The sequence below is a fragment of the Ovis aries genome, chromosome 4 (genome assembly GCF_016772045.2).
Source record: "Ovis aries strain OAR_USU_Benz2616 breed Rambouillet chromosome 4, ARS-UI_Ramb_v3.0, whole genome shotgun sequence".
Taxonomy (NCBI): Eukaryota; Metazoa; Chordata; class Mammalia; order Artiodactyla; family Bovidae; genus Ovis; species Ovis aries.
This window is the reverse complement of record NC_056057.1, coordinates 84,282,660-84,301,162: the sequence shown is the minus strand read 5'-3', so window position 1 is coordinate 84,301,162 and position 18,503 is coordinate 84,282,660. Positions and strand designations below refer to the sequence as shown.

The window sequence follows — 18,503 nt, the reverse complement described above, 5'->3', positions numbered from 1 at the left end:
AAGCAACAAAGCTGGAGGCTCCAGGGTGTGGGGCAGGGAGGGGCAGGGTCATGGTCTGCGTGGCTGCGCTGAGGGAGGAGACGGGGAGCTGCCTGCTGTGTGTGCTCAGGAGGCCTGTGGATTCGGGGGTGGGAGGAGCTGCTGAGGTTGTGGGGACAGTAGTGGGAAAGGCTCCCAGGACCAGCCCCAGGCCCTGCCCCAAGTAATGGCAGAATTCTTGTTGCAGAGTCAAACTCTCTGTTTGCCCAATGGCTTGAAAAATTGTTACCTAAAAATGACATAATAGATAAATACACCTATGAACTGAGACAATCCAAATCCAGCAAAAAAGTAGAGAATTTTAGGGATAGATGATGAGGGAAAATTGACCCTTTTGTGGTCCCCTCTGTCACGAGCTCTTTCCATCACAACAGATGCCTCTTGTAAACACAGAGAAGGTGATGATGACAAAATAGACCACACTCTTGAAGATGAGGAGGAAGTAGTTGTAGCAGGCAGAGGCATTCATGAGCTGTAGTTGCAGGGTATCTAGGGGAAGTCATTTTGGTTAGTTTCAAGTGTTCTTTTGAGAGAATAGGATATATTAATGGAAGCAGTGGTCACAACTATTCATTTCTAGTAACCTAGTGACACCTCTCCACCATCTTTGTACCCAAAGAAAACAAGTACAACCACCATGAGCACTGTCAGCACCAGTACAACGCAGAACCCACTTGACAATTCAAGTCAATCAACAACCGCAGCTAAATTCACTAGATCCTCCCCAGATATTAAAAAGCAAGGTTATGCTTTTAATGAATGAGTCCAATAGGAAAGAGTATTTTTGATAAGTAGCACTTAGCCTTTTATTTTTCCCCCACCACATCTCTGAGTATTAATAATAGGTAATATTCATTAACAACTAATCAAATGTCAAACACCTATTCTGTGAGCTTCATATGTAAAATTCTACACTTATTTAAAAATAACCAATGAGATTATTAGTTTCAATCCCATTTTACCAGTAAACTGAACACAGAAATAATTTGCCTGATGCCTTGCATTTAAAAAGTACAAGAAACCACATTTCAGTGGCAGCAACGTGACTTCGAAGAATATAGTCTTAGCTGCTCTGTAATCCTGCATTTCCATGTGCAATAAATACTCCAGACATTAGAGTTAAGTATAAGTATGAAGTTAAATTGCTGATTTGGCATCTGAGCCATTATATACTGTGCAACAATGAGATTCCTAAGAAGAATAAAAACCATGGAGATCAGGTGGGGTTCACAGTCGTGTGGGCAGGGGCTTTTAGTAAAGAGGATACTGTAAATAATGGATCAATGTCTTGGTGCCAGGTCCCTGAAACTTTAGGAGCTCAAGCCTCACTCACCTGTTTTTCTTCAATGTCTAACATCACAGCTGTCATGTTATAGGAAAATTGCACTTACTCTCCTTTGAAGTTTTGCAAGAAATATATGATCTCAAAAATTAATTAACAACAATGATGATTGACGTGACTTGTCTACTCAATTAACTATAAGGCTGAGTTTCTTCCTGTGGAAATTTTCCTTTTCCACACTTTATCTCAATAGAGTCAGAACTCCGGAATCACTAGCATTTGGTATGGAAAGGATCTCAGGGAGTGACGAGCTCATAACTCACTGCCCTTGATCAGGTCAGGTGTTAGCTGAGTTCCGGGCCCCCTGATACTGGGAATGGGGGAGGGGTCAGCAGGAGCAGAGCCAGAGCATCTAAATTCACTAAGAACCTTCATGTAGGGAGAAAGGGCCACCAACTAGTTCTGATTCTGTGCTAGCTAAATGGATACCTTGCGGAAGACTTTCCACATATGTGATCTTATCTCTCCAACAACTGAGTTGGTGTGATTGTTCCCTATTGTTGTTCAGTCGCTAAGTCATGACCAACTTTACAACCCCATGGACTGCAGCATGCCAGGCTTCCCTGTCCTTCACGGTTTCTTGGAGTTTGCTCAAACTCATGTCATTGAGTTGGTGATGCCATCCAACCATCATTTCCTCTGTCACCCCCTTCTCCTGCTGCTCTCAATCTTGGGTCTTTTCCAATGAGTTGGCGCTCCCAAAATGACAGAGTAGAAGTACATGCATTTGTCTTAACACTAGAATCACAACTAGCTGCTGAACAGCCACAGACAGAAGGATGTTGGAATGCACACAAAAATATACCCCAGGTCCAAGGACAAAGGAGACGCTGCAATGAGATGGCAGGAGGGATGCAATCACGTTAAAATCAAATCCTATACCCACTGGGTTGGTGACCCACAAACTGGAGAACGATAACATCAGTGAAGTTCTCACACTGTTGTGAAGGTTCTAGGCCCCACATCAGACTACCCAATCTGGGGATCAGGCAAAGGGATTGAGAGTCCCCAAGGAATCTGTTCCCTATTAGCAAAAATGGAACATATTGTTCAGAAAATGTAAGGAATTTACCCATTTTTCATATAGCTAATAAAGAAAAGAACTGGTGTTTAAATTTCAGTCTGTGATACCCAGAAGCCCATGCACTTACACCCTTGCCCATGGGCCATCCTGTCTCAGGGCCTGGGCTTTGGGATTCTTGCTCTATATCCACATCATACAGTAGGAATAGAGAATTGAGTAAATGTATAAACCATTGTGAACTGATAAACCATTGATTCAGATGGCCTTGGTTGAATCCCCAGATCTAGCTGTGTGGCTTTGTTCAAGGGGCTTAATTTTAATATCTTGCTCCCATCACTAAAGTCAGGACAGGGGAAATATTATACCACCTCCTGGGAGTTTAATGAGGATTAAGCAGAAAATATACGGATGCAAGAGACACCCCAACACCTTGTGCATAAGAAGCTTTCAATTAGTGTCAGATTTCATGTATTAGCTACTAGCATTGAATACAGATAAAAAATATCTAGAAGCAAAGAGAAATCAGGTTTCCCTGGTCATTAGAAGGAAAGTAACACTCTTCTTGCTCATAATTTAAAAGTAAACTTTTGATTTCCAAACCCATGGGGTTTCAAAAGTATCTTGAATAGTAACCTCTCATTTTGATATAAATTTCTCATTTAAATGCTTTCTTCTCTGGTGGCTCAGATGGTAAAAGCATCTGCCTGCAAAGCGGGAGATCCGGGTTCAATCCCTAGGTCGGGAAGATCCCCTGGAGAAGGAAATGGCAACTCCAGTACTCTTGCCTAGAAAATTCCATGGATGGAGGAGCCTGGTGGGCTATAGTCCATCGGGTCACAAAGAGTAGGACATGACTGAATGACTTCACTTTCTTTCTTTCTTTCACTTTCTTTCTTTCACTTTCTTTCTTTCTTTCACTTTCTCTACAATCACCTTCTATGTTTTCTCAGTCTTTCATCTTCACTGAGGCTTTCAATGGCTTAATCAAAGATCTCTCTTGGTAAACATCATGTTGTCCTTGAAAATGAGGCTTCCCAAGTGGTGCTAGTGGTAAAGAATCCGCCTGCCAATGCCAGAGACAAAAGAGACGCGATTCCATCACTGGGTCAGGAAAATACCCTGGCAAAGGGCATGGCAACCCACTCCAGTGTTCTTGGAGAAGCCCATGGACAAAGGAATCTTGTGAGTCCATAGGGTCACAAAGAGTTGAACACAACTTAGCCTGCACTAGAAAATATGTGGCCTGTTTTCAAATATCTTTTGATATTGATTTATAACATAATTCCACTGTGATAAGAGAACAGACTCGGTATGATTTCAGTACAAAACTATGAAATTTTTGCACCTTGCTTTATGTCCCCAGATATGTTGCAGTGTCTCCTGGTTTATAGTCTATGAGAACTTAAATAGAATTTGTATCGTGCTGCTGTTTGAAAATTATATAAATTTTAATTATGTTGAGTTGGTTCATAGTGATTTTCATATCTACTCTATTCTCCTAGTTTTCTGTATATTCATTCTATTAATTTTCAGAGTTTGATATTGAAATTTCAACTAAAATCTTAATTTATCTACTTAAAAAATAACTGTAATATATAGTGGAACTATATGTAAGTTTGTTATGTATTTTCCAGTTCAGTTTAGTTCAGTTGCTCAGTCGTGTCTGACTCTTTGTGACCCCATGAATCTCAGCACGCCAGGCCTCCCTGGTCATCACCATCTCCCGGAGTTCACTCAGACTCACGTCCATCGAGTCAGTGATGCCATCCAGCCATCTCATCCTCTGTCATCCCCTTCTCCTCCTGCCCCCAATCCCTCCCAGCATCAGAGTCTTTTCTAGTGAGTCAACTCTTCGCATGAGGTGGCCAAAGTACTGGAGTTTCAGCTTTAGCATCATTCCTTCCAAAGAAATCCCAAGGCTGATCTCCTTCAGAATGGACTGGTTGGATCTCCTTGCAGTCCAAGGGACTCTCAAGAGTCTTCTCCAACACCACAGTTCAAAAGCATCAGTTCTTCAGTGCTAGGCTTCTTCACAGTCCAACTCTCACATCCATACATGACCACAGGAAAAACCATATCCTTGACTAGATGGACCTTAGTCGGCAAAGTAATGTCTCTGCTTTTGAATATGCTATCTAGGTTGGTCATAACTTTCCTTCCAAGGAGTAAGCATCTTTTAATTTCATGGCTGCAGTCACCATCTGCAGTGATTTTGGAGCCCCCAAAAATAAAGTCTGACACTCTTTCCACTGTTTCCCAATCTATTTCCCATAAAGTGATGGGACCAGATGCCATGATCTTCGTTTTCTGAATGTTGAGCTTTAAGCCAACTTTTTCACTCTCCTCTTTCACTTTCATCAAGAGGCTCTTTAGTTCCTTTTCACTTTCTGCAATAACGGTGGTGTCATCTGCATATCTGAGGTTATTGATATTTCTCCCGGCAATCTTGATTCCAGCTTGTGTTTCTTCCAGTTCAGCGTTTCTCATGATGTACCCTGCATAGAAGTTAAACAAGCACGGTGACAATATACAGCCTTGACACACTCCTTTTCCTATTTAGAACTGCGGGCAGGAATCCCTCAGAAGAAATGGAGTAGCCATCATGGTCAACAAAAGAGTCCGAAATGCAGTACTTGGATGCAGTCTCAAAATGACAGAATGATCTCTGTTTATCTCCAAGGCAAACCATTCAATATCACAGTTATCCAAGTCTATGCCCCAACCAGTAACGCTGAAGAAGCTGAAGTTGAACGGTTCTATGAAGACCTACAAGACCTTTTAGAACTAACACCCAAAAAGATGTCCTTTTCATTATAGGGGACTAGAATGCAAAAGTAGGAAGTCAAAAACACCTGGAGTAACAGGCAAATTTGGCCTTGGAATGCGGAATGAAGCAGGGCAAAGACTAATAGAGTTTTGCAAAAAAAATGCACTGGCCATAGCAAACATCCTCTTCCAACAACACAAGAGAAGACTCTACACATGGACATCACCAGATGGTCAACACCGAAATCAGATTGATTATATTCTATGCAGCCAAAGATGGAGAAGCTCTATACAGTCAATAAAAACAAGACCAGGAGCTCACTGTGGCTCAGATCATGAACTCCTTATTACCAAATTCAGACTTAAATTGAAGAAAGTAGGGAAAACCACTAGACCATTTAGGTATGACCTAAATCAAATCTGTATTTTCCAAGTCTCCTCTTAATGTGTTATTGTACTTTCATAATTTAAAAAATAAGAAAGAGAAAAAAATTAAAAATAATTTAAAAAGAAACAAAGCCACACTAATGAATGAAGCCCACTGTTTAGATAATTCAGGGCCTATCACTATACCCTCTAATTTACAGTCCACTCACACCAAAACCAGCATTTACTGTATTAAGATGGGTCCTAGGAAATGATAGTATATTGAATTAAAATATCACTCAGTCTATTTCTGCAAATCCAAACAGTCTGATTTTTCTGCCTTAAACCAAGAAACTTCAAAACTTAAGTTTATCCAGAAGGGAAAAAATGTGCTGTAGCCTGACATAAAGGCAAACATAGACAAAACTTACTGTTTCCATCGTTCAGATGTGCTTCTGTAGAATGAACATCAATGACTTCTGGAAGAAAGGAGACCAAGTATTAGTTTATTGTTCATACCTAGTTTTTGACACCATGATATGAATGTATGTGTGTGTGTGTCTATATACACACTCATAATCTACATATTTTATCATGTATAATCTATGTATTATATATCTTTATATATATATTTATTTTTATAAATATATACTTTATATATATATACTTATATATTATATATATATAATCTATGTATTTTATATATATATATATATATATATATATATATATATATATATACACACACACACACATAGCAGGGAAGCATATATACTTTGCCAATAAAGAGTCAGGAGAGATATTGATTAAAAATATCAGCCCCACAAACCAACAAATAATTGGTCTTTCCCACTATAGACCAGGGAAGTTAAAAAGATAATTTGATCAGGAGAGGGGAAAGCTAGAGGATGAAATGAATGCAGATATATTGAAAAATTTACTGTTTTCCTGTGTTGGACAGCTTTTGTAGAATAAATATCAGTGCCTTCTAGAAGAAATGAGATCAAATATTATCAGTCAACTTTGCCTATTATTTTAGAGTCTGTCCATATGTCTGTACTTATACATGTGTGTCTGTGTACATATATCTGTACATATATATATATACAGACAAAAGAGGAGTCATTAAAAGTTTGACAATGATGAACCCAATTGCAGTTAATTGGTCTTTTTTACTTTGTTCAGTTGCTCAGTCCTGTCTGACTCTTTGAGGCCCCATGGACTGTAGCTCACCAGGCTTTTCTGTCCGTGGAATTTTTCAGGCAAGAATACTGGTGTGGGTTGCCTTTTAAGCCAGGAAAACTTCAAAGGGGAAAATAATCAGAAAGGAAAAGTGACTGAAGCCTGACTTACAGGCAAACATATACAAAAACTTACCATTTTCATCCATCAAACCATCATTTGGAAGTTCAATAATAATGACAATTGAAGTGACAACTACAAGAAATGAGAACAGTTATTAATAAGCTTTTCATGCCTGTTATTTGACAGTGTGCACATGGGTTTATACATGTGTAATTGTAACACACACATATAAGTATATGCTCTGCTGACAAAAAAACCATTCATTAAAAATAGGAGCCCCTGTTCTCCTCTAGGAGTTTTATAGTTTCTGGTCTTACATTTAGATCTTTAATCCATTTTGAGTTTATTTTCATGTGCGGTGTTAGAAAGTGATCTAATTTCATTCTTTTACAAGTGGTTGACCAGTTTTCCCAGCACTAAATCACAGCAGGATCCTCTATGATCCACCTCCCAGAATTCTGGAAATAAAAGCAAAAATAAACAAATGGAATATAATTAAAATTAAAAGCTTCTGCACAACAAAGGAAAATATAAGCAAGGTGAAAAGACAGCCTTCTGAATGGGAGAAAATAATAGCAAATGAAACAACTGACAAACAACTAATCTCAAAAATATACAAGCAACTTATGTAACTCAATTCCAGAAAAATAAATGACCCAATCAAAAAATGGGCCAAAGAACTAAATAGACATTTCTCCAGAGAAGACATACGGATGGCTAACAAACACATGAAAAGATGCTCAACATCACTCAGTATTAGAGAAATGCAAATCAAAACCACAATGAGGTACCACTTCACACCAGTCAGAATGTCTCCGATCCAAAAATCTGCAAGCAATAAATGCTGGAGAGGCTGTGGAGAAAAGTGAACCCTCCTACACTGTTGGTGGGAATGCAAACTAGTACAACCACTATGGAAAACAATGTGGAGATTCCTTAAAAAATTGCAAATAGAACTGCCATATGACCCAGCAATCCCACTGCTGGGCATACACACCGAGGAAACCAGAATAGAAAGAGACACATGTACCCCAATGTTCATCACAGCACTGTTCATAATAGCCAGGACATGGAAACAACCTAGATGTCCATCAGTAGATGAATGGATAAGAAAGCTGTGGTACATATACACAATGGAGTATTACTCAGCCATTAAAAAGAATACATTTGAATCAGTTCTGTTGAGATGGATGAAACTGGAGCCGATTATACAGAGTGAAGTAAGCCAGAAAGAAAAACACCAATACAGTATACTAACACATATATATGGAATTTAGAAAGATGGCAATGACGACCCTGTATGCAAGACAGCAAAAAAGACACAGAGGTGTATAACAGACTTTGGGACTCAGAGGGAGAGGGAGAGGGTGGGAGGATTTGGGAGAATGGCATTGAAACATGTATAGCATCATGTAAGAATAGAATCACCAATCTATATCTGATGCAGGATACAGCATGCTTGGGGCTGGTGCATGGGGATGACCCAGAGGGATGTTGTGGGGAGGGAGGTGGGAGGGGGGTTCATGTGTGGGATTGCATGTACACCCATGGTGGATTCATGTCAATGTATGGCGAAACCAACACAGTATTGTAAAGTAAAATAAAGTAAAAATAAAAATAAAAATAAAAGACAAAATAAAATAAAATAAAATAAAAATAGGAGCCCCATAAGCCAAGAATAGCTGGTCTGATTCTCTGCAATTCAGTAGATCAATTCAGCATCAAAATGAACTCATCTGATCCCAGAAACTAAAATAGAATCTCATGTTTGAAGGAGTCTGGCTCAAGCAAATTTCCAATCTGGGAAAAATAAACAACTAGCCACACCTTTCTATATCACTCATATTCCCATTATCAGCTACTCTTGCACAAGATTCTACAGATGTGGTGTGGGTGGGAATAAAGAAAACAATATTGAGAGTCTAATAGTCACTGAGTGATTATTACTGTGCCAGGCACTGATTTAAATACTGCACATGCAATATCTTGTCCCAGTGATACTGGAGTGAACTGCGTTTTGGAAGATTTCATGATATGAAACAGGAATAAGAATTAGAGGGTAACTTGCCGAGAGTCATACCAGTGATGGCAGAGCCAGCATTCCAAGGATCATGGTGGGGGAATAAATGAGACAAAACATATGGAAGGTACTTTGTAAAAATAACATTGAAATGTAAGAAATTAATCTATAGAAAGAAAACAGAATTCCACCACTGTGGACACTAAAACCTTCTCTTCTATATATCTCAAGTATTCTTACCAATGACAATTTTATTATGGGAGCTTGGCATTTCAGTGGAATTTTTTAAAACACAGAAAAATAGGTCAAATGATGTTTATAATCCCCTGACCATTGAAAACCAAAGGCAAGAATTGTATTTATTTGCAATTTTAAAAAGGCATTCATATAAGTAAAACATTTTTTGTATAGATAATGGTTTGTTGGCTAGAGGAAAACAGTCACAAAAGTCAACTGGGTTCCTCCTTAGAAATTTGCTGCAAAATAAAGTTAACTGAAATGACCTCAGGAACTTTGTTGCCATGAGTAGCCTATGGGAAACATTTGTCTGATCAATTAAGTGCCAAGTGTAACACATTATAACCCAAACCTCTCCTTTATGATAATCATCATCATGAAAGTTACTTGAATTCTTATTTTTTTCTGATCACTAGAAAACTTAAAATCTAAGGACAATTAAGTCCATAGTTATATTAAACCAGCACTTTGTCTATTTGCTTCCCCTTCGTTAGCCACAGAAATAAAGATTCAGGGTTACTTTAAAATCTTAAAGAGTCTTATAAAAGATAAAAAAAAAAAAAACCCACAATGAAGTTATGAATAAGTACGCCTGTGTTATGTTTTTGAAAGCAAGCATTTTCACTGTCATTACTTCACTTACTCTTCATTGCAGTCCCAGGACAAAATGTTCAAAGTAAGTGTTTGAACCTAATTTGATCACTGGACAAACTAAGGGTCAGAGAAACTTACTTCAGAAATATGGATGGCTCAGTGCAGAAGTCTCTGTACATTTTATTATATTTTGGACATGTTTCCCACTGTTTAAAAAGGGTTTTAACCAGAGGGAAAAGTCCAAACTGATTCCTTCTTATGGGCCCTCTGGGACCTTTAGGCAGTTGTGTTCATATGAAGGACTTTAAGTGATTCAGAACTTTTGAGTGATTACAGAAAGGCCATATACTCATTGCTGTACGGCATCCTCCTGGAAGAGTAATTCACCCTAGTGTGTTCATCCACACATCCCTTCAGGCCTGGTGTGTGCTAGGGTTGCAATGAGAGTTGTGGGAGGAATTTTTCCATTAGCAAGCAATATATTCATTATATAGAATGTACATCTCTACACTTTAGCCTCACTCCATTTTTGTTTGCAAAATTTTACCTTATGGTGGAATATAAAACACAAATCTTGAAAATGTAAGACCCTGTATTGTAATAAAAGTACAGTGGTCAGATTATTCCACTTTCTATTGAGCTGCAATCTGACTCTCTCATACAAACACCATTTTGTCAATAATATGCATTTCTGGATTATAGTTTGAGTAAGCAAGATTGAAATGAGGTGACTTTGCTTGATAAGCAGAATATTCATAAAAGACATAATTATTCTTCCTTCCTGATCATGTAAGATCAACAACAGTGGAATTTCTCTTTGTGTGCTTTGCTGGCGAGCTGCAGTCCACAGTGTTGCAAAGAGTCAGACACAACTGAGAGACTGAACAAGTGTGCTATGAACACTATCAGTTCAGTTCAGTCACTCAGTCATGTCCAACTCTTTGCGACCCCAGGAATTGGAGCACGCCTCCTTGTCCATCACCAACTCCTGGAGTTCACTCAGACTCACGTCCATCGAGTCAGTGATGCCATCCAGCCATCTCATCCTCTGTTGTCCCCTTCTCCTCCTGCCCCCAATCCCTCCCAGCATCAGAGTCTTTTCCAATGAGTCAACTCTTCACATGAGGTGGCCAAAGTACTGGAGTTTCAGCTTTAGCATCATTCCTTCCAAAGAAATCCCAGGGCTGATCTCCTTCAGAATGGACTGGTTGGATCTCCTTGCAGTCCAAGGGACTCTCAAGAGTCTTCTAGTGCTTCCATATATATTGTTTTATTTAAACCATATAACAGTCCTTAAAGGCATCATTATAAAAAATATTTTGGCTGATGAAATCAAGGTGGGTAGTATTTAAGCACATTTATCTCTTTCTTAAGCTTCAAACTCGACCCCATGGACTGCAGCCTACCAGGCTCCTCCGTCCATGGGATTTTCCAGGCAAGAGTACTGGAGTGGGGTGCCATTGCCTTTTCTGGTAAGGACATAGCTCAACATTTTAAAAAAGATTTATATTTGTTTTTCATTAACGGACAGAAGATATGGGGTATTCCCTTTGAAAAAAATGTTCTGGGAGGCTGCATTCAGTACATACACATACCTTGACTAACTGAAGGAAAAAAGATCTCCTGATCTTTTCCTCTTTTATTTTTCTCATGTTTGATGATATGTATGTGTTCTTCCTCCATGCATTTTCAGTCATGGTTAATCAGCTGAACTTCAAGTATATGTCAGTGGTCTTCGTGGTGTTTCCTTGTTGGGATGGCAGAACTCTGTTGCCATTTTTTTCTCTCCAATAAACCTTAATAACATGAGGGGAAATTTCTCCAGAAGACAAAGGTACGTTCCAGCATTATCGCAGTTGATTTCAGGAATTGAAGGAAGAAACATAGTGGGCTCGGGGGACATGTCTACATCAAAGTCTCTATCTGTAGGGGAAAATAAAGTAGTCATTAAAAAGAGCTGCTAGATAAATACAAACATTGTGTGGTTTGAAACAACCCAGGAAGAGGTAAAAGGAAGAAAAGTTGCCATTGAATTACAGCCTGGCTGTTCATCTACCGTAGATGGTACGTGGTCACTGTTGTTCTTATTTTCAATGCAAATAGAAATTCAAGCCATCATGTAACTTGAAAAAAGTCCCAGCTACTAAGTAACAGAGGATAGATTATGTTGCCCTTCGTTCTTTCTCCGCATATTAAAGTGAGGTGTGACTTTTAACTGCCCCGTACAAGGCTTCCAAAATTTATGAACACATTTTTAAACAATCTCTTTCATTAGTAGAATAGACATATATACACTACGATGTGTAATATAGATAACTCGTGAGAAGTTGCTACTTGACACAGGGAGTCCAGCTTGGTTCTCTGTGATTACCCAGAAGGGGGGTGAAGGGAGGGGAGGAAGGCTCAAGAGGGAGGTGTTATATGTATAATTATGGCTGATTTGTGTGTGCTGTTCTATGGTGGAAACCAACATAACATTGTAAAGAAATTTTCCACCAATCATAAAATAAATTTTAAAAGCTAGAAAAAAATATATTAAAAAAATATTTTATTCTATCATTCAGTTCAGTTCAGTCGCTCAGTCATGTCCAACTCTTTGCGACCCCATGAATCACAGCACGCCAGGCCTCCTTGTCCATCACCAACTCCCGGAGTTCACTCAAATTGATGTCCATTGAGTCGGTGATGCCATCCGGCCATCTCATCCTCTGTCGTCCCCTTCTCCTCCTGCCCCCAATCCCTCCCAGCATCAGTCTTTTCCAATGAGTCAACTCTTCGCATGAGGTGGCCAAAATGTTAGAGTTTCAGCTTCAGCATCAGTCCTTCCAATGAACACCCAGGGTTGATGCTGATCTCCTTTAGAATGGACTGGTTGGATCTCTTTGCAGTCCAAGGGACTGTCAAGATTCTTCTCCAACACCACAGTTCAAAAGCATCAATTCTTCAGGGCTCAGCTTTCTTCACAGTCCAACTCTCACATCCATACATGACCACTGGAAAAACCATAGCCTTGACTAGATAGACCTTTGTTAGCAAAGTAATGTCTCTGCCTTTGAATATGCTATCTAGGTTGGTCATAACTTTCCTTCCAAGGAGTAAGTGTCTTTTAACTTCATGGCTGCACTCACCATCTGCAGTGATTTTGGAGCCCCAAAAAATAAAGTCTGACACTGTTTCCACTGTTTCCCCATCTATTTGCCATCAAGTGATGGGACCGGATGCCATGATCTTCGTTCTCTGAATGTTGAGCTTTAAGCCAACTTTTTCACTCTCCTCTTTCACTTTCATCTTTTTAGTTCCTCTTCACTTTCTGCCATAAGGGTGGTACCATCTGCATATCTGAACTTATTGATATTTCTCCCAGCAACCTTGATTCCAGCTTGTGCTTCATCCAGCCCAGCATTTCTCATGATGTACTCTGCATATAAGTTAAATAAGCAGGGTGACAATATACAGCCTTGACATACTCCTTTTCCTATTTGGAACCAGTCTGTTGTTCCATGTCCAGTTCTAACTGTTGCTTCCTGACCTGCATATAGGTTTCTCAAGAGGCAGGTCAGGTGGTCTGTATTCCCATCTCTTTCAGAATTTTCCACAGTTTCTTGTGATCCACACAGTCAAAGGCTTTGGCATAGTCAATAAAACAGAAATAGATGTGAGTTGTATATATTTCAAAATTTATAAAAGTTTTGAGTAATAAAATGCAAAATATAAGCACAGTTATTAAATCATTTATTTAATCTTTTATTTATTAACTTTCAAGGAAATACGATAACTATAAGAAGAAACGTATTAGATTTTAATAAAGGGCATTAAAATTAAACCTGAATAAATGAAAGACATATCTGTTGTGAAAGAAAACTCAAAATCATAAAGATGCTAATCTTTCCTAAATTCATGTATATGCTTATAATTCCAATCAGATTAAGAAAATATTTTGTTTTTGTTCTATTGTATAAGTGTTGGGGAGTGAGCTAGTTAAGTTATATAAATATGAAATAATTTAAAAATTATTTTTTAAGAATAATAATGAATAGACATTTGGCATAGCAGACCTCATCTGCTATTGCAAATAATATAATAATGGTATAGGAATATTGAGACATAAATGAATCCAAAATCTCCCAGCCAATACTCCAAGTATATACTGAAATAAAACTACTACAAAAGCATGTTTAAATGTTAGAGAAATGATAGATTATTTTAAGACTAGACTTGAACTATTGGTTATTTGTTACAAAAACAAAAATAGCTTTCTATCAAACACCATAAGTTAGATTTACATTTAAAAACATCTAGAGGTGTGAGTTAGAAAGAACAAGCAGGAAACTAATTGGGTCCTTGGGTAGAGAAACTTGGAATAGAAAGGTGACAAGAGAACAGGAGGCATACTTAATTTTTAAGAAAGAGGGATGTAGACAATCTTTCCGTTCTACAGCATTTCCAAATCAGTATTTTTTTAAAAGAATTCACTACGAGAAGATACTGAAGATTGTAGAGAGAAGAGTGACATGATCAGCTCTGCGCTTTAGGAAGATACAGTGCAGGAAGGTGAGTTGGTCAGGGGAGCAATCCCAGGGAAGCAGACATGTTTCAGAGATGGTCGTCATAAGCCACTGAGAGGCATCTGAGGACCCAGGTTGCTGCAGTGACAGTGAGGATGGACAGAAGGGCTGGTACAATAAATATTAACATGTTTGTCAGAATTTCTAAGGTATTCACATGGTAAAATTTAAATTATCAACAATGCTGAAAGTAAAGAAAAAGATGTTTTAATATCCCAATAAACACTCTGTGGTGGAGCTTCAAGGTCAAAGTTGTAGGGAGCCATCCTATCCAAGTCCTTCAGTAAGATTTCAATCACCTCACAGCAAACCAAGGTAAAGAAGGAGCTGAGTGAAAATATTCTATTTTTTCCTGTGCCGAGGAGACACAGGAAGTTTGAAACTTTGGAATGTTCTTCTCCAAAGACCTATTCTTTCAATATAGAAAACGATTCCAGAAGCTGTTTTACTGATCCCTCTTACTGGTTCAACCATGCCAAGTATGACAAAAGCAGACCCTCTCATTTTCTTATTTAGTGAAGTGAAAGTCACTTAGTTGTGTCCAACTTTCTGTGACCCCCATGGACTGCAGTCCATGGGATTCTCCAGGCCAGAATACCTGGAGTGGGTAGCCCTTCCCTTCTTTAGGGGATCTTCCCAACCCAGGGATCTAACCCAAGTCTCCCACATTGCAGGCGGATTCTTTACCACCTGATCTACCAGGGAAGCCCTTTCTCATTCAGCTACATATTAATTTAAATCTTCTAGCTCCACTAAGACTTCTGGCGCCTCCTTTGTGCTCAGCCCTTGCTGAATACTTTTGGCAGCAGAGAGGAAGCAGAGAGTCATGGGCCTATCTCAGCTAAGGCTGTGGTTTTGTCTTTCAACCATCTGGGCTCCAAGTGGCTCCTGGGAGGAAAGCTCATTGTGGAGGACTCCTGCCTGTCTCACTAATACCCTCTTTACTTAGGGCTGAGGCCACAGATAACATTAACAAGCACTAATGGTTATTAGTGTGTGACAGGCACAGGTCTAAGTTCTCTATATGTATTGACCCAATAAATCTTCCAGCAATCCTACAACATGGGAGCATTTATTACACCCTTTTAATTAATGGAGAGACTGAAGCTGAGAACAGTGAGCAAGGTTGCTGTATGCCTTGTGTGGGTACCTACACATATTAGAAAACAGGGGTGTCATAGGGGAAAGGGACATGCTCCAACACAGTTTTTGAACGGCACACAGTAAGTCAATTAACACTCTGTACAGCTGCTTCCGAAAAATCCCTGCTTCACTTTTGAATTTTTTCAATGTGGTGGCCACCTCCTCCATGAACTTGTCCTCTCCCAGCTCAGGCACAATGACCTCTTAGTTACACCATACACCTTAATGCTCAGGTTCTTATCACAAAGGGTTTTCCATTTCTGAGCAGCTCTCAGGCTGTTACCAATGAGGTCAGGCGTGTGTCCGAAAGAATTTCAGTGAAGAATTCCAGCAAAGAAAGTGGTCAAACCAACCTATCAATTCAGTGCCCATGACTGAGCTGGAAGTCCTCTACTCTCTTTTCCTGCCACCTATGGAGAATATTTCTGTCCTTCCCAGCAGGGTGAAATGGAGCGGTGCAGCACCAAACGTGATCATCAAGGGGCACGTCTTTGTGTTCCATCCTGATACTTTTCTTTGACTTGATAGAGTTGTTATGCCTATTTTTTCCATAAAAAATTCTTATATCTCAGATGTCAGGAAAAATTTGTTGTATAAAATACTCTCTGCAGAGAGTTCTCTACATTACCCCCATACCCAAAATTTGAATTCAAAGCAGATTAAAGAAATAAATGTGCAGAACAGAACCTTATCGGAAAAATATAAAAACAGTAAGTTTATGCTTCAGGCTTTCTGAAGTTGCGAAATAGTTAAAATACATGGTCCCTGGCCCAGAAGAGCAAGTTCAAATTGGTTCCTTTACTAACCAATCCCTTCTTTTTTGCAGTCACAGAAGTGAGAAGGACCTGAAACCTTGACTTGTGGTTGTGGAATTCTATGGAGAAGTGTGGTGACCAGGGAGAGCAGCAGCATCCAGGGTGCAACAGAACAGAAGGGATTTCGGGTTGGGGATAAGCCCATGAGCAATATTCTAGAATGCTTTCCTGTGTCAGGCTGGGAATCAGCCCATTTCAGAGGGAGATGTGTCACTTTATCTGTTACTGCTAGCACAGCAGTTCTTATAAATCAACTTGAATAAGAATAAGCTATGGAGCTTAAGAATCCGCCTGCAATGCGGAAGACCTGGGTCGGATCCCTGGGTTGAGAAGATCCCCTGGAGAAGGGAAAGGCTACCCACTCCAGTATTCTGACCTGGAGAATTCCATGGATTGTATAGTCCATGGGGTTGCAAAGAGTCAGACAGGACTAAGCAACTTTCACTTTCATGTGGAGCTTATTGAAGCCTCATTTCCAGCTGTCAGTCCAAGATTTGTTTTCATGGTGTTGAATGCCACCCAGAATGTGCACTTTTACTCAAATTCAGATATATCTGATGCAGGTGGTCCATGGACCACAGTTTAAGAAACACTGTTCTGATAGAAATTTGAAGGATCCAGTACAAAAGAGACATGTACATATGAATCTGGTATTTCTGTACTTCAGTATTAATTTATGTTCTTAAACCTAACCCAGTAAGAAAGCCTCACCCCTTTCTTAATTGAACTTTCAGTTGAAATAGATACCATTCATTGTCTGATTGTTGACCCAAATTGTTTTTTCAGTTGAATTATTGAGAAAAATATAATCTGATAAGTCTCATTCCAGTTTAGGATTTGGTCATATCAAAGTTGGAGGCTGGGTGGAAAGAATCTCTGGCTTTGCTTGTTTAAAACAGAACGGTTCTGGCTGTGGGTTGAACAGAAGGTGTAAGTAGAATACAACGGTTAACCCAACTACAGAAATCACCTTTTTCCTACACTTTCTCTGTGTCGGCCATGCCCTGGTTGGTGATGTAAGGAAAATATCCGTTTGTTCAAAATATAAGTCAGATACCAGCTTGAGGTTCAGAAAGTCCAAGTTTTCATTCCATCTTTTCTCATTCTTCATAATCCTGAATAATGAAGGTGCTTCATTCCCTGCCATCTGCTTTGGATAATGATTAGATAAATGGTTCAGTATAGCTAATCATTTCATTCTATCCTCTTAAATATCTCCAGGAATAGATCAGTCCTAGGTGCCCTATCATCCTTGTCCTAAAGAGAAGGTGAAATAGACTCCCCTAGCTTCTGCTACTGCTGCTGCTGCTGCTAAGTCACTTCAGTCGTGTCCGACTCTTAGCGACCCCATGGACTGCAGCCTACCAGGCTCCTCCATCCATGGATTTTCCAGGCAAGAGTAGTGGAGTGTGATGCCATTGCCTTCTCCGCACTAGCTCCTAGGGGAGCTAAAAGAATATGTTGCCTGGCAGCTGCTTGCCTGAGGCCTAAATGTAGGGACCTAGTTTTAGAAAAAATGTGGTTTCTGAGAGGAGGGGTGAGTAGTAATTGAATATAAATGTTGGGGAATGGGCATTGAACTCAGGATTTCTCTTCCTTCAGAGTAAAGAGAATTGGGGGCAGTAAGCATGGCAACGGCTGGTCTATACTGTATACCATGGCTGTGCTGGGCCGTGACAAGCAAAATTTCCAGTGCAGTGTAAAGGAAGTCTAAACCAACGTGCTTCTCCCAGACAGCACAGTAGTACATTCCAGAATCACTTTCTTGCAGGTTTGAGATTGCAAAAGTATAGCTCTTCTCTTTATAAACTTTGTACTTCCCTTCACTGATTCCTGATTCCAACACAATCTTTGAGTAGGAGATGTCGTAGTAAAGAAGGCGTCGGGGAGCTGTGCCCTCCTGGTGCTTGTACCAGTGGATATATTTGACGGTTTGGGTGATAAGATCACAAATGATTTCAACAAATGCCCCAGGCACAGCTGCCTTAGTAATTGACATCTTCTCCCCTTCCATGTTGGAAGACACCTGCATGACTGAAATTGGAAAAGCAACAAAAAATAATGAGGAAGAGGAAACACCATTTCTTAGTATGACCACCCCCCACCCCGCAACACACATACACCGTTGCCACAAAACACAGAACAATCCCCCCAACATCCAGGCAACACACTTACCAGGAGCCAGGAAAACCAGAAGCAGCGCTGGGACCCGCATCATGCCTGGGACAGTGAGCTAGACCTAGGTTCCCAGTATAAGTGACAGGCAGGTCAGTTAGCAAATATCTCT

The 18,503-nt window shown here is 39.7% G+C and overlaps 1 pseudogene; it reads right to left on the bottom strand.

Annotated features, from left to right (window-relative positions):
* Positions 1–266: 266 nt before the first annotated feature.
* LOC101121419 (T-cell receptor gamma chain C region DFL12-like) lies at positions 267–18,479 on the bottom strand (annotated as a pseudogene).
* Positions 18,480–18,503: the final 24 nt, after the last annotated feature.